The sequence below is a fragment of the Dasypus novemcinctus genome, chromosome 3 (assembly GCF_030445035.2).
Source record: "Dasypus novemcinctus isolate mDasNov1 chromosome 3, mDasNov1.1.hap2, whole genome shotgun sequence".
Lineage (NCBI taxonomy): Eukaryota > Metazoa > Chordata > Mammalia > Cingulata > Dasypodidae > Dasypus > Dasypus novemcinctus.
The window spans coordinates 165,464,187-165,477,023 of NC_080675.1; positions in this window are offsets into that span (position 1 = coordinate 165,464,187).

Here is a 12,837-nt window from a genome sequence, read left to right on the forward strand (position 1 = left end):
ATGGGCACTTTCCACTTGTCTGCTATACTTCAATAAAAACTTCTCCCCTCCCTCCCTCTTAAGCGAGTACTGTAAGAATTCAGAAGAGCAGCAGATTACTGGTTAGGGAAAGGTCTATGGAACAGGTGGGAACACACTTAGTCTTGAGGGTTTACCAGATCTACTTAGTGAAAAGGTGGAGTGAGAGCCATCCAGGAGGTGCTTGAGCTGAGGTGAGGAGGCAGGGGAGAGAGAGGGAGGGTAAGGGTGCAGACAGCAGACCACTTTGGGTAAGGAGGGATGTGGAATGGCCTGCTGAGGAACGAGACCCAGGAACTTGGCTCTTGCTCACTTTGCTGGTTTGGGAACTGGGAGCTTTAGAAGGTAAATCAGGCAGAGGTGGACAAAGGAGAAAGGGGGAGGAAGGGTCTGAGGCCTCCTGGGTAGTTGGAGGGAGGGTCTGCTCCCCTCCGCCTTTCTGTGGACAACCCTGAGCCCTGGTGGGCCTGGGTGTTGCCTCCCTGAGAGCCACGCTCACATTTCTCTGTAGCCTAGAAGCTGTGCACTGGGTGACTGTGCTCAGGAGAGGCAGGCTCAGTGCAGGGCAGGCCTTCACTCAGACAATTGGATTCCCTTGGGTTTAGAGGTAGCCATGCGGCTCACGCTTGGCCATTGAGCTATCAGGGAAGGTGTGCTGAATGAGCGGGGAGATGGAACCTTTATAAATGAGGAAAAGAAAGCTGCAGACACAAGAAAACAAGTGCAGAGACAGAGAGGCATCCGGAAGCTGGGATCAGTGGAGCCGAGAGTGAAAAGCCAGAGATGGAGCAGCCCACAGTGGAAAGCAATGAGGCCCAGAGGCGAGGGGAGAGACAGCCACCACCATGTAACTTATTACCCACAGCTGAGCTTGGGGAGAACATGCCTGGAGGAGAAGGCAGAGACTGGCAGAGCCACCATTGTTCCTTGCCATGAGGCAGGTTAAGATCGTCAGCAGGCAATCTTTGAGAAAGAGCTTGGCTTGATGTCTTGATTTGGACATTTTTCCCAGCTCCAGAATTGTAAGCCTTTAACTTAATAAATTCCCATTGTAAAAGCCAAAAAAAAATAGAAAGTGAGGAGAGAGTGTCCACCCTGCTAGATAAACAGCCGCCCAAGTACGGAAGCTTTGCCTCCTTTTAGTCCTTCCTGTGAAGGTGGTTTGGTTAAAGAGATGGTGCTCGGAGCTGCTGCATGACCACATTTGGGCCATGAGGAGAGGCATTGCCCTGCTGAAGATGGCAGAAAGGAAGGATGAAAGCGAGCCAAATTCTGGATATAAGAGTTGAGCCGCTGGGTCTGCAAACACCCTGCATGTGACTTCTTGATAGGAGAGATGATGTGGAGCCCCGATTGCTTGAACTACTTCTAGGTGATTTGCAGTTAACAGCATCTTAAGACTTGCCCTTCTCCCATATGCTTCCAAACCTAACTGTCACCGAGGAGCAAATGGAATCGTAGGCATTTCCTTAGATTCTGGAAGGTTTCCGAATGCAAATGGAATGCTCAAGGACCCCAGGAAGGGTTGTTTGCAGGCCTGGGATTCCCTCTGCCCTCTGGCTCTGTTTTTGTTTTCCTCCCAATATTTAGAGGGAGGAGAATGAGGAGTTCTTTTCAACGTAAAACATAATTGGCATTTTAAATAATTGCCAACAATAATAATTGGCATTTTAAAGCTAATATGAATTGCCTGCTACTCTACCAGGTGCTGTGCTTAATCTTTACTTTCAGTGTAATGTTAAATCTTCAAAATGGCATTGTGAGAGGGGAGCTATTAATATTTCCATGTTACAGATGAGAATGTCAAAGTTCAGAGAATATAAGTAACCTGCGCCAGGTTTTGTGGCAAGTAAATTCCTAATGACAAAAAGCATATTGTGAGGTCAATAGTGTTTTTAAGCAAATTTTAACTTTCTTAACCACAACTTCAACACACAGAAAATAATCTCATGGATGTGTGATGTTTTTCTTCTTTATAATATACACAATTGCCTGGGTTTCTTTCCTTCAAGCTGTGGTTCTCCTGGGAGCCAGAGCCTCTAAGTTAGGCATGAGCAGCTTAGGGGAGTTTGAGAAGCTAGATTCTCATCCTGTTCATCTGCATAAGCTGGAAGCCCAGAGAGGTTGTTTGAATTGCCCATGGTCACACAGCAAGGCTAGGGAGCTATATGTGAGGACTGGGGTATCCTAACTCTAGATAGAATACCAACAAGATGATGTCTATATCTTTTGTATTTTAATTGATTTTGGATACTCCAAGCCACTAGGCTAAATTTCCTCTTAAAAACAATTTTTTTTTTTTCCATATGAAGAGAGGAATGGAATAATGAACTTCTCTTAAGCACTTGTTATGTGCCAGGCACTGAGCTAAGTACTGGAAATGCATTATTTTATTTAAACCTCACAACAATCCTGTTTGCTAGCTTATAGATTGAAGAGAGCTTGGGGTTTTAAGTCAGACTTGGGATCAAGTCCCAGCTCCATCGGTTGTTAGCAGTGTGCCTTTGAGCTAGTTGATTAGCCTCTCTGAACCTTAACATCTTCATCTGTAGAGCGGTCGTAAGGATAATTGATATAAATCCTACAGGAGCAGAGTATGGGGGTTGCATACTCCCTTCTTTCTCTCATTTCTATGGTTTCCTTCAAGTTCTGCTAACTGGGAAAAAAAATTTTTAATGAGCATCTCTTCTGTAAGATGTTGTAGTAGACATACTTGAGAAGAATGAGAAAAGAAATGCTTGTGTCTGCCACTCAAAGTCCCACGCCTTGCCACATTGCCAGGGACCCTTCTCTGTGATCTTTGCTTAGGATAGAGGCAGAAACTATCTCTTTGGCCAAAATTTCAACAACAGTTAGAATGAAGAAGGGGAAACGCGAACGGGGCTGAACGAGCAGCGCTGCCCTCTGTCCTGAGGGTTGGAGGCAGCCCTGCGTGTCTGGGACTCTCCGGTCCCTGGTTGGTGACCAGAGGGTTAAGGAACGGGGACCTGGGCCACCGCCGGTTCCCTTGACCAGCAGCGGATTTTATTTTATTTACTTATTTTTTTAAAGATTTATTTTTTATTTCTTTCTCTCCCCCCCTCCCAGTTGTCTGCTCTCTGTGTCCATTCGCTGTGTGTTCTTTGTCCACTTCCATCCTTATCAGCAGCACCGGGAATCTGTGTCTCTTTTTGTTGCATCATCTTGCTGTGTCAGCTCTCCGTGTGGGCGGCGCCATTCCTGGGCAGGCTGAACTTTATTTCGCGCTGGGCGGCTCTCCTTACAGGGCGCACTCCTTGCGCGTGGGGCTTCCCTACGCGGGGGACACCCCTGCGTGGCACGGCACTCCTTGCATGCATCAGCACTGCACACTGGCCAGCTCCACACGGGTCAAGGAGGCCTGGGGTTTGAACCTTGGACCTCCCATGTGGTAGGCGGACACCCTATCCATTGGGCCAAGTCTGCTCTTGCCAGCAGCAGATTTTAGACGACAGTGAGGACAGAGCCAGGAGCCTCACACCATCTGCTCCTCACCTGGAGGCCAACTGAGTCAAGGAGAGAGAGGTTGTCTTGCTTTCTAAAAATAGCTGTGAAGACCAGCAGAGCTGGGGTCTTCAATCGGGTTGAAGTCTCCACCTGTGGCTCAGGGAGGCAGGGACTTCGGGGGTTACAGCCAGGCCCTGGAGGCAGAAGTAAAATGGAAGGATTGGGGCCCCACTTTGGCCAGCCTCCTGCTGAGCCCCGGCCTGAGGTGTCCTCCCTGTGTCATGGGAGATGCAGTCGTCCAGAAGAGGCTTCCCCCGGGCCGGCCCATTTGCTCGCTTCTAGCAGATTCCACCGGCCGGTGTCTGAGCCCTGCTCGGCGCCTGTGTCCTGGTGGTGGCTGAGAGCATGGCACTCGGTGCTGGTTGCAGGGGGCGGACGCCATGCCGGGGACCCAGCGCCTGCCTGTCCTCCCCTGAATGACTGGTCGCTATTCCAGGCTCTGCGCTGAGCTCCTCCCCTGTAACATCAGCGGGGACACTGTTGCCCTTTCATCCTGCCGTTCCGAGGCTCATCAAGCGTTGCCCCCAGGCACACTCATGGGTCACGACGCAGCCCAGGGCTCCGATCCCCAGGACGGTCCCTTCTTCAAATGTCTCCACGTTCCCCTCCGTCTGTCACTGCCTCCCGCCTTGACGCCCTCTGTCATCAATTAGTTGGAGAACCTAAGCTTCGGGGTGTCTTCTGGATTTGGGGAGGTTTCAACTCCTTTGTGGCTGCATCTCATTAAGCAACTGCCCTGAAAATCCATTCCAGCTGGTATTTCCCACGCCCCTAGCCCTGGCCTCAATCCCGGGGGCCCCGCACATGGTAGAAACAGCACAGACTGGGAGCAAGGCGGGCAGCACAAGATTCTGAGGTGAGGCCCCCCATCCAACCCTCATCTTCCTCACCAGTCAAATGAAATGCAGATCTCATTTCACAGGTCCAGGTCTGAAAGATATGGAACTAGTTTTCCCTAAGAATTCAATTTATATTTTGAGTCCCTATTTTGCATGGTGGCAGAAAAATACTCCAATAATTTGGTAATTAGGGATTTCTTGCCCATTCCCCAGGTTTGCATTTATGTTTGGGGGGGGACTCATCCAGAAACAACAGCAGGCCAGGGGCCCAGTCATTTGGTCACCAGCTGAGCATCCTCTGTAGGCCACTGTGGTTTATCCACACAGTGACCAGGAATAGTCTCCTGTCTGGAGGGCCCCTCCTTCTAGTGCTCTCTCTCCTCCTTCTCAGCCATTTTTGGGAGCACAGATTTCATTCTCTGACATGATCTAAGACTTTGTCTCCTGTTAGTGGTATTTTGAGAAATGTTTAACAGCTAGCACTAGGGCAGGAGTAGAGAAAAGGAAGTCCTTATTTGTAGCATTTGCCAATCTCCAGTATATATTTATACTCCTACCATGGCTGCTTTTAAGCTACTCCTGATTTAACAATCCTCATAAAATTCCTGAAAATGTAACCAGCTCTAGAAAGCTCTAGAAAGCTGGCTCCAGCATACCAGTTTCCCGGCAGATGCCAGGCTGCCCCGCAGCTCCACCTACCCGGTAGGACAAAGGTGTCCTTGCTCTCACATCCCAGACGTGTATCTGGGATTCTTCCACCTGCTCAGGCTTGGCCCACGGAGCAGGGCAGTGGGCTCCATCCTCAGGCCCCCCACCTCACCCCCCAGCTCCTACCCTGTCTCATTGCTTCTCTGACTCCTGACTGCTGCCTGGAGAACACTTTTAGTTGGCAGGATGGTTTTGAGTTGGAGACTGGTGACTTCTATTACTCAGCCCAACTCTCCAGCTTGAATGATTCCCATTGCCAAAGGGCTACGGCTTGGGAACTGGCTCTTTCCCCCGCTCTCTGGGGTCATGTTCCTCTCTTAAAACAGTTAATACAAAAAGACCTACCTGACGGAAAGGAGACAAGAGCCAAGGGAGAAAAGTAAACACCAAAGAAAAGATTCATTAATATTTCAGAAGCATTATATTTTCACAGAGATACCTTCCCAGGCTGTTGGGAGGAATGAAAGAGGAAAGATCTGTGAAGAGCTTAAGGTAGGGTATGGCACTGACAAGTCACTTCTTGACATCGGTCATCCTTCCCTTTTCCCTGTAGAGGAGGTTGGTTAACAATAGCCACTGGCTTGCATTGTTCTGAATCAAGCCTGGCTTCTGTGAGGCATCATCAACCCCGGTCTCCTTCCTCCCCCTTCCCCTACCCCCCCTTGAGAATGTGGCACAATCGTGGAATCAGAATGCGCTCAACTTAGTCAAGAAAGACGCACCCAACTTTGCAAAGATTTGCGGATCTTGCACACAGCAAATTTTAGTTAAAATAGTTAAGGAGTAAATAACAACATCTTGAAGGTATGAAAAACCTTTCCATTGTTGGAGACCTCAGTGTAGCGATCACCGAATCCCCAGGGTGAAAGGCCAATTGAAGTTGGTGTTATCCTACCTGCCCATTTTCAAGGACTTGCCATCATTTTGCATCCTGTTCTAGTTAGCTATGTTTTATTTTATTTCAGCCTCCCTGTTTGATGACCATCTCTTGAGGACAGGCTTAGCTTGTTTGCAGTCAGAAAATGGTTGTGGAATTTTTTTCTTGATGTGCTGGTTCCTTTATGGTTTTCTCTCTGTAAGAGACTACACACACAGGGAAGAGCTGGAAAATGTACATGTCCTCAATATTGTACTGTTGACTCTTGGCTCTAGACCTCTCTGGATTTATCATTTCTACTGGTTCTAAATGACCTCTGTAACTGGACAGTGAAAGGTCCTTCTCTGGGATGATACTGTATGGGAATGATACAACGTTCTGGATTCTCGCCAAGTCTTCTGCCATGCAGGTGCCATTCAACTACCATAGGGCATGGCAACCTGTAGAAACAGAAATGGCCCCTGCAAGCCAGTGGGGACTTATCTTCCCCTGGCACAGGAAAGAAGGGAAATTTCACTGTTTGTTTTCTCCCTTGAAGCACGTACACTCAACAAGGCTCCTTTTGATCTGGGGAAGATGGTAGTAAGGAGGAAAACTGAACAGAGGGAATTAGAGATGACTGGTTGGCAATGAACTCTGCCACATCAACATTCACATTGGATTGTGTGAGTGCCAGAGGACTGCAACCCTGGGTTGGTCCTTGAGCAAAATGAAACACCTAGGCTCCAGCCTGCAAATCAGATCAAATGCAAGGCTAGATTCTTGGCATTGGAAAATAACAAAAGGGACTTTCAATCAATACCTTTTTTTTTTCTTTCTTTCTTTCAAGAAAGGGTGAGCAGGTATTTTTTTAGTTGTGAGATACATGAAGGCTGAAATGGGAGAAGGAGGCTCATTTGTTTCTCTGCAGATTCCCTCTGATCTTTGCCATAACTGTGGTGACACAAAAATATTTTGTAGTATTAACAGTTATGTTTTGATTTCTAGCTATTCTTTTTTTTTCTTTAAGTCCTTTAGTCTTTTCCCATTCAGATTAGACTGTGAATCATCTATTGCTTCAGTAAGGGGCTTGCAAAACAGAAAATCAGAGAAAAGAGTTGAAAAGCTGTGCATTTGATTATCAAAATCTAAGTCCTTGAAGGATGGTAATTGGTCAGAAAGTCTACTCCCTCCTCCCACCCCTGCCATTTTGGATAAAAATCCAATGAGATAGGAGAAGGAAAGGAGAGAATCTGAGGGCAAGATATAGGGTAAATTCCAAGTGTTCTCAGAAGGTGCCCAAGTCCTACCCATCCTCCCAGGGGGGCGGGTCATGTAATGATGGAACTCCAAGGTAGGTTAGGGCATCACCTGTGTCTTACTGCTTCACTGGAGCCTGGGGAGTTGTCAGGCATTGTAGACTCTATCTGAAGCTAACATGGCACGGACAGGAATAGGTTAGAAATATCTGCTTGGCATAGCTTTAGCCAGAAAGATCCCAAGGCAGCCTTATGAGTTTCCTAGAGCCCACAGCAGTGGGAAAGACCAGATGAAATCCCTCTGACCAAGAAGAGAGCATGGAAATGACTGAGAAGGTGACAGGTCTGGAGATCCCCAGTGGTAGAGACATGGGGCATGCTGCAGTGACCTTATTCTTCTTTCTACTTCTTGCAGCAAATGTTTTTCCTACTAGAATAGAAAGGAGTTGCTGCAGTTTCTTGAGGAATCCAGACTAGTATTTGCCCAAGGGATGGTTTCTACTCTTTGACTTGGAGCCTTTGTAATAGGAGATTGTACTTTCTAGTCTCTTCATCCTCCAGTGGGGTGTAGCTTGCTGTCCCAGGTTTGCACTGTCCAGTATAGTACCACAAGACAGATGTAACTATTTAAATGGAAATTTAAGTCTATTAACATAAAATTGAATTAAAAAATCAGTTCCTCAGTTTTACTAACAACATTTCGAGTACTCAACCTCTCCTTGGGGCTCGTGGCTACCATATTGAATAGTATAGAGCACTTCCACCTCCATCATCACAGGGAGTTCTGTTGGACAGTACTGTGGTCTTTGCAGCTACGCCTGCTGGGACAATGACCACTTCCTCCTACTCTGACATACACATGCACACATGCGTGGGGGTTGGCTGAGTGCGGGGAATTCTGTCTCCAGTCTCTAAGCAGACATTTCCCTGGATGTGGCCACATTTGATTAGTGCTGCTTTGCTGACACTTCCTAGTCTCCATGCTGCTCTTACCACCACCACTTCTCATGCATTGGCACTGAGTATAAGGAAGTATCATGAAGTCTCAGGGAGGCCCGAGCCTCCTCCTCCAACACACTCTCAGATGTTGAAATCTCTGTGAAACCTGAATCACTTCATGAAATGGGCATCCAGGGATTAACAGAACCTTCTATGCCCAGCAGAATCCACAGAGGGTAAGCAACACAATGACGTGTCCGGCGATGGTAACAGACTCCCAGGGGTTGGTCGGCCCAGACATACTGGATCAGAAGGTTTGCCATGAAAAGTTGGAAGAGCTTTATGGGTCCTCAATACCCACCTTTCCCATCAGCACCATCAACTGATGTTATCTCCCAACTAAGATTAGGAAAGGAGAAGCCAGTGTCCTCTAGTGGAGATAGGAGCCAGAGAGATTTGGGCTTGCACCCCAGCTCCACCCATTCTTAGCAGGGACTTTGGAGGGGTGTGGGAGGGCTATACCCCTTGATGCATCTGTTTCCACTTCTGAAAAATGGATGCAATTCCATCCACCTTATAAAATTGTGGGGATAAATGCAAAACACCTAGAAAAGTGGCTGCCATATAATAGAGCCTCAATAAATAACAGCTGTTATTTTTATTTCTCAGCTGGCCTCTGGATACTCTGCATTTTTAGAGTAGAACAGCAGGAGTGAGAAAAAACAGTACCATAGGGTTGCTTGGCCTTGCCATCTGGTGTAATGAAAATTCATCCTGCTTAATTTGTAAAAACTACCTCATACCTCAGGCTGATCCTGGTTGGCTCTCGTGGATGCTGGGGCTTCTTTTCAGGTGGGGCTGTGATTTCCTGTGCCTGTTTGGGGTTGAATTCAGGATCAATTCTTGCAGTCTGTCTTGAGGGCCTTTGGGAGAAGGAAGCCCAAATCTCTTCTCAAAGAGTTGAAAATACAGTCAGGTTAGCGTACATTAGCCTAGATCTGCCTAACATGCAGTAAAGAGACTTCAACCCCACTGTGCTGGCCAATGACCAGAAGGACTGCTGGAGGAGAAGGGTGTGCAGTTTCCTACCTTTAAGGGTTCAAGGTAGGATGACCTTTATTCTGTAAATGGGCCAAGGTAGAGTCATTAGAGAACAAACTTTTAACCTCTCTCTTCCAAAAGAAGAGTGGCCCATTCTGCAAAGTTTGCACTGGACAGATTCAGAGGAATGTACAAATAACACAAATTTTACTCAGAGAGTCCTAGGAGAATGTAGACCTTAGAAAGCAGTAGCGAGGTTACTGGATCACGAGGCAGGATGGCCCACAGTGTCCCAACCTAAGTTCAGATTGTCCCTGGACTACAGGGAGTTTGGGAAAGAGTCCTGGATTGTTGCTGGAGTAGATGATGTTGGCCTTGCAGCCAGAAAACATTTATGTGCCACTCTGCTGAGTGAATACATTCTAGAGCTCAGAGAAGGTTAGATAACCCTGAAGGTCCCTCAGACCCTGCCTGCCACTGTGCCCCTAACATGAGACGGACAAGTCAGAGTTAACTCCTGGGAGGATGGACTGAGAAGTGATACTATGTCCACCATTAGGGCTATGGAATCCTGTGTGGCTCCCTGGACCACAGTTAGAAGCCACAGAATCTATCTACTTGAGAATCGAAACTTGATAGCCTCCAGAAGTGTTGGGTTCTGGTCCTGTCCCCCTTCCACCTGTACCCAATACAGCAGTTTGATATGGTTATGAATTCCAAAAATAGTTATTGGATTGTGTTTGTAATCTAGTCTGTACTGGGCATGATTATGTTGTGATTAAGGCTTTGATTGGGCCACATCATTAGGGCATTGAGTCCCCCACCCACAGATAAAAGGCATGGCAAAGGACAGAGTTGAGGGGTTTTGATGTTGGAGTCTGAGGCTGAAGCCTTTAGGTGGAGCCCCGGGAAGTAAGCACACAGAGGAAACAGAAGCCAGCACCAGGAAGAGAGAAACCCTGAGCCCAGGAAAAAGCAAGCCCTGAGAAGAGAGGAACCCTGAACCCAGAGAGAAGCAAGACCCTGGAAGGGAGGAATCCAGGAAGCCTGAACCCTGGCAGACGTCGGCAGCCATCTTGCTCCAAAATGTGAAAATAGACTCTGGTAAAGGAAGCAACTTATGATTTATGGCCTGGTATCTGTAAGCTCCTACCCCAAATAAATACCCTCTATAAATACCAACCAATTTCTGGTATTTTGCATCAGCACTCCTTTGTGACTAATACACCTTACATTAGGAATTGATTTCTGATTTAGCTCAAAGGTGGAGAGGGTAAAGCACTCAAATCTTGGAAGGAGGTACACCAGGCTCTTAATCGTGGCTCTGCCACTTACTAGGTGAGTATCCTAGTAGGGCAGTAAGTTAAGCCACTTAACCCCTGGAGCCCTCTGCGTTGTTGGAGTCAAGAAAGATGACAATTAATTGTAAAAATTTGAGGGAAATCTAAACTAATATGTAGGCTTAAAACTTATTCCAGATATTGCTGATTTGGGTTAGGCTAAAGGAAGACGGAGACTAAGAAGGCACTTTTAGCTCTGGCCTTCTCCCATGTAATCGTAGAAGAGATTTATCTGATCAGCCATGGAGTATGTCCATGGTTAGAATGGTTCTGGACTTTAAACTCTCCCCCTGGCATGTTATCTACCTTTTTAGGCTACTGGACAGAAAATTCATTTTATGCATTGAAGTGTTCAATGCGTTTTTATATGTATCAATTGTTATCATAAGCACTGTTGGAGTTAGAGATTTAAACAAGTTACAGATCTGGACTGTAAGGAATCTAAACTCAATAAGGGAAATATAAAGACATAAACATGATTAATACAAAGAATATAATAAGTGCTGAGAGAGTAAAGGATTGTAAGATATAGTGGGAAACGACCACCCCTAGTGAATGGGCAGTGGTGCGTGTGTATGTAATCAATGGAACCTTGACTTACTCACCATTGAGCTTACTAGATCATTTAAGAGCTTCCCAGTCCGACTTCTGCCCATGGGATGCCTGGAGAGGGGATGCATCTAGGATTGAAAGATGCTTCAATATGATCATCCTGGGGATAAGTGGGATGGGTAAGATATCATGCGGGAACTATTATGTGAACAAGTTATCGATCCATTGGTTAAAAAACCATGCTTCCTGGGAAGCAGATTTGGCTCAACTGATAGGGCCTCTGCCTACCACATGGGAGGTCCATGGTTCAAACCCAGGGCCTCCTGACCCATGTGGTGACCTGACCCACATGCAGTGCTGATGCACACAAGGAGTGCCATGCCATGCAGGGGTGTCCCCTGCATAGGGGAGCCCCACGCACAAGGATTGTACCCCTCCAGGAGAGCCGCCGCATGCAAAAAAAACACAGCCTGCCCAGAAGTGGCGCTGCACACATGGAGAGCTGACATAGCAAGATGACACAACAAAAAGGTACACAGGTTCCCAGTGCTGCTGACAAGAATGCAAGCGGACAAAGAAGAACACACAGTGAATGGACACAGAGAGCAGACAATGGGGGGAGGCAGGGAAGGGGAGAACAATAAATAAAAAATAAATCTTTAAAAATAACAACAACAACAAAAAAAACCGTGCTTCCTGAATGAATACTAGAATACTAGAGAGCATTGTGGTTTGTTATAACATTTGGGCTGGATGTTGAAGGATGGGTGAGGTTTAGACCAAGGCAGGCAGTGGCGTTATAACAGGGATATCAGGTAGAAGGAAATGAACCTGTGTTCCTAGTCCTGCTCTCTATGTAGGCCATGATGGGGAAAGAATTGGAGTGTCTCCAGGAACTGAATCCCTGCTCACCAAGGATCCCTGATGTCTCAAATCCTGTCATGACATGGTAACCCCTTCTCTCTGTCCCCATTCCTTTATTTAGAGCAGATACTGAGAAATGTAATTTCTGGGTTATAATGTATGAATATTAAAAATTCATTGCCAAATTGTCTTCTGGAATGACTGCACCAATTTATCCTCTGCAGCAGGGTATGAGTCCTGCAGTTGCCCTGTGCCCTAGCGGACATGAGATATTGTCAAACTGGAATTTTTGCCAATCTCATAGGTGAAAAACAGTCCCTAATTAAAAAAATAAAAATTGTATTTCCTTAATTACTCCTGAGTTTGAATATTTATCAGGCATTTAGTTTTCCTCTTTGCAAACTGCCCAATTGTGTTATTTGCTCAATTTTCTATTGATTTATAGGGATGATGATGTGAATGGCAGTCCCTAGATTTGTGTGATGCATCAGCTCTGATTGTCCTCCTTTTTTTCATTGATCTATAGGGATCATTTACAAATTCTGACAGTAATTCTTTGTCATTTATAGATATTTCAAATATTCCCTTCTATTGATTTTATATATGTTGTTTCAGATTGTACCGCTATTTTTACTTTGAACACATTTGTCCATTGTTTAATTGTGGGTTTTTGTATTTTGAATTTTTTTAGAAAACCAAAGACCATTAATGTAATTTCCTATTTCCCCCAAATCTTTATAGTTTTAGAAAAACTTTTAGCCATGTAAACCATGTAGAATTTATATTTTTCGATGGTGAGAGGTAATGAACCAAATTTGTTTCCAAATTGTCTATCAAAACTACCAGGTGAGAAGTTCGATGTCTTCTGAAGAAGTTGAAATATATGCAAAACATAC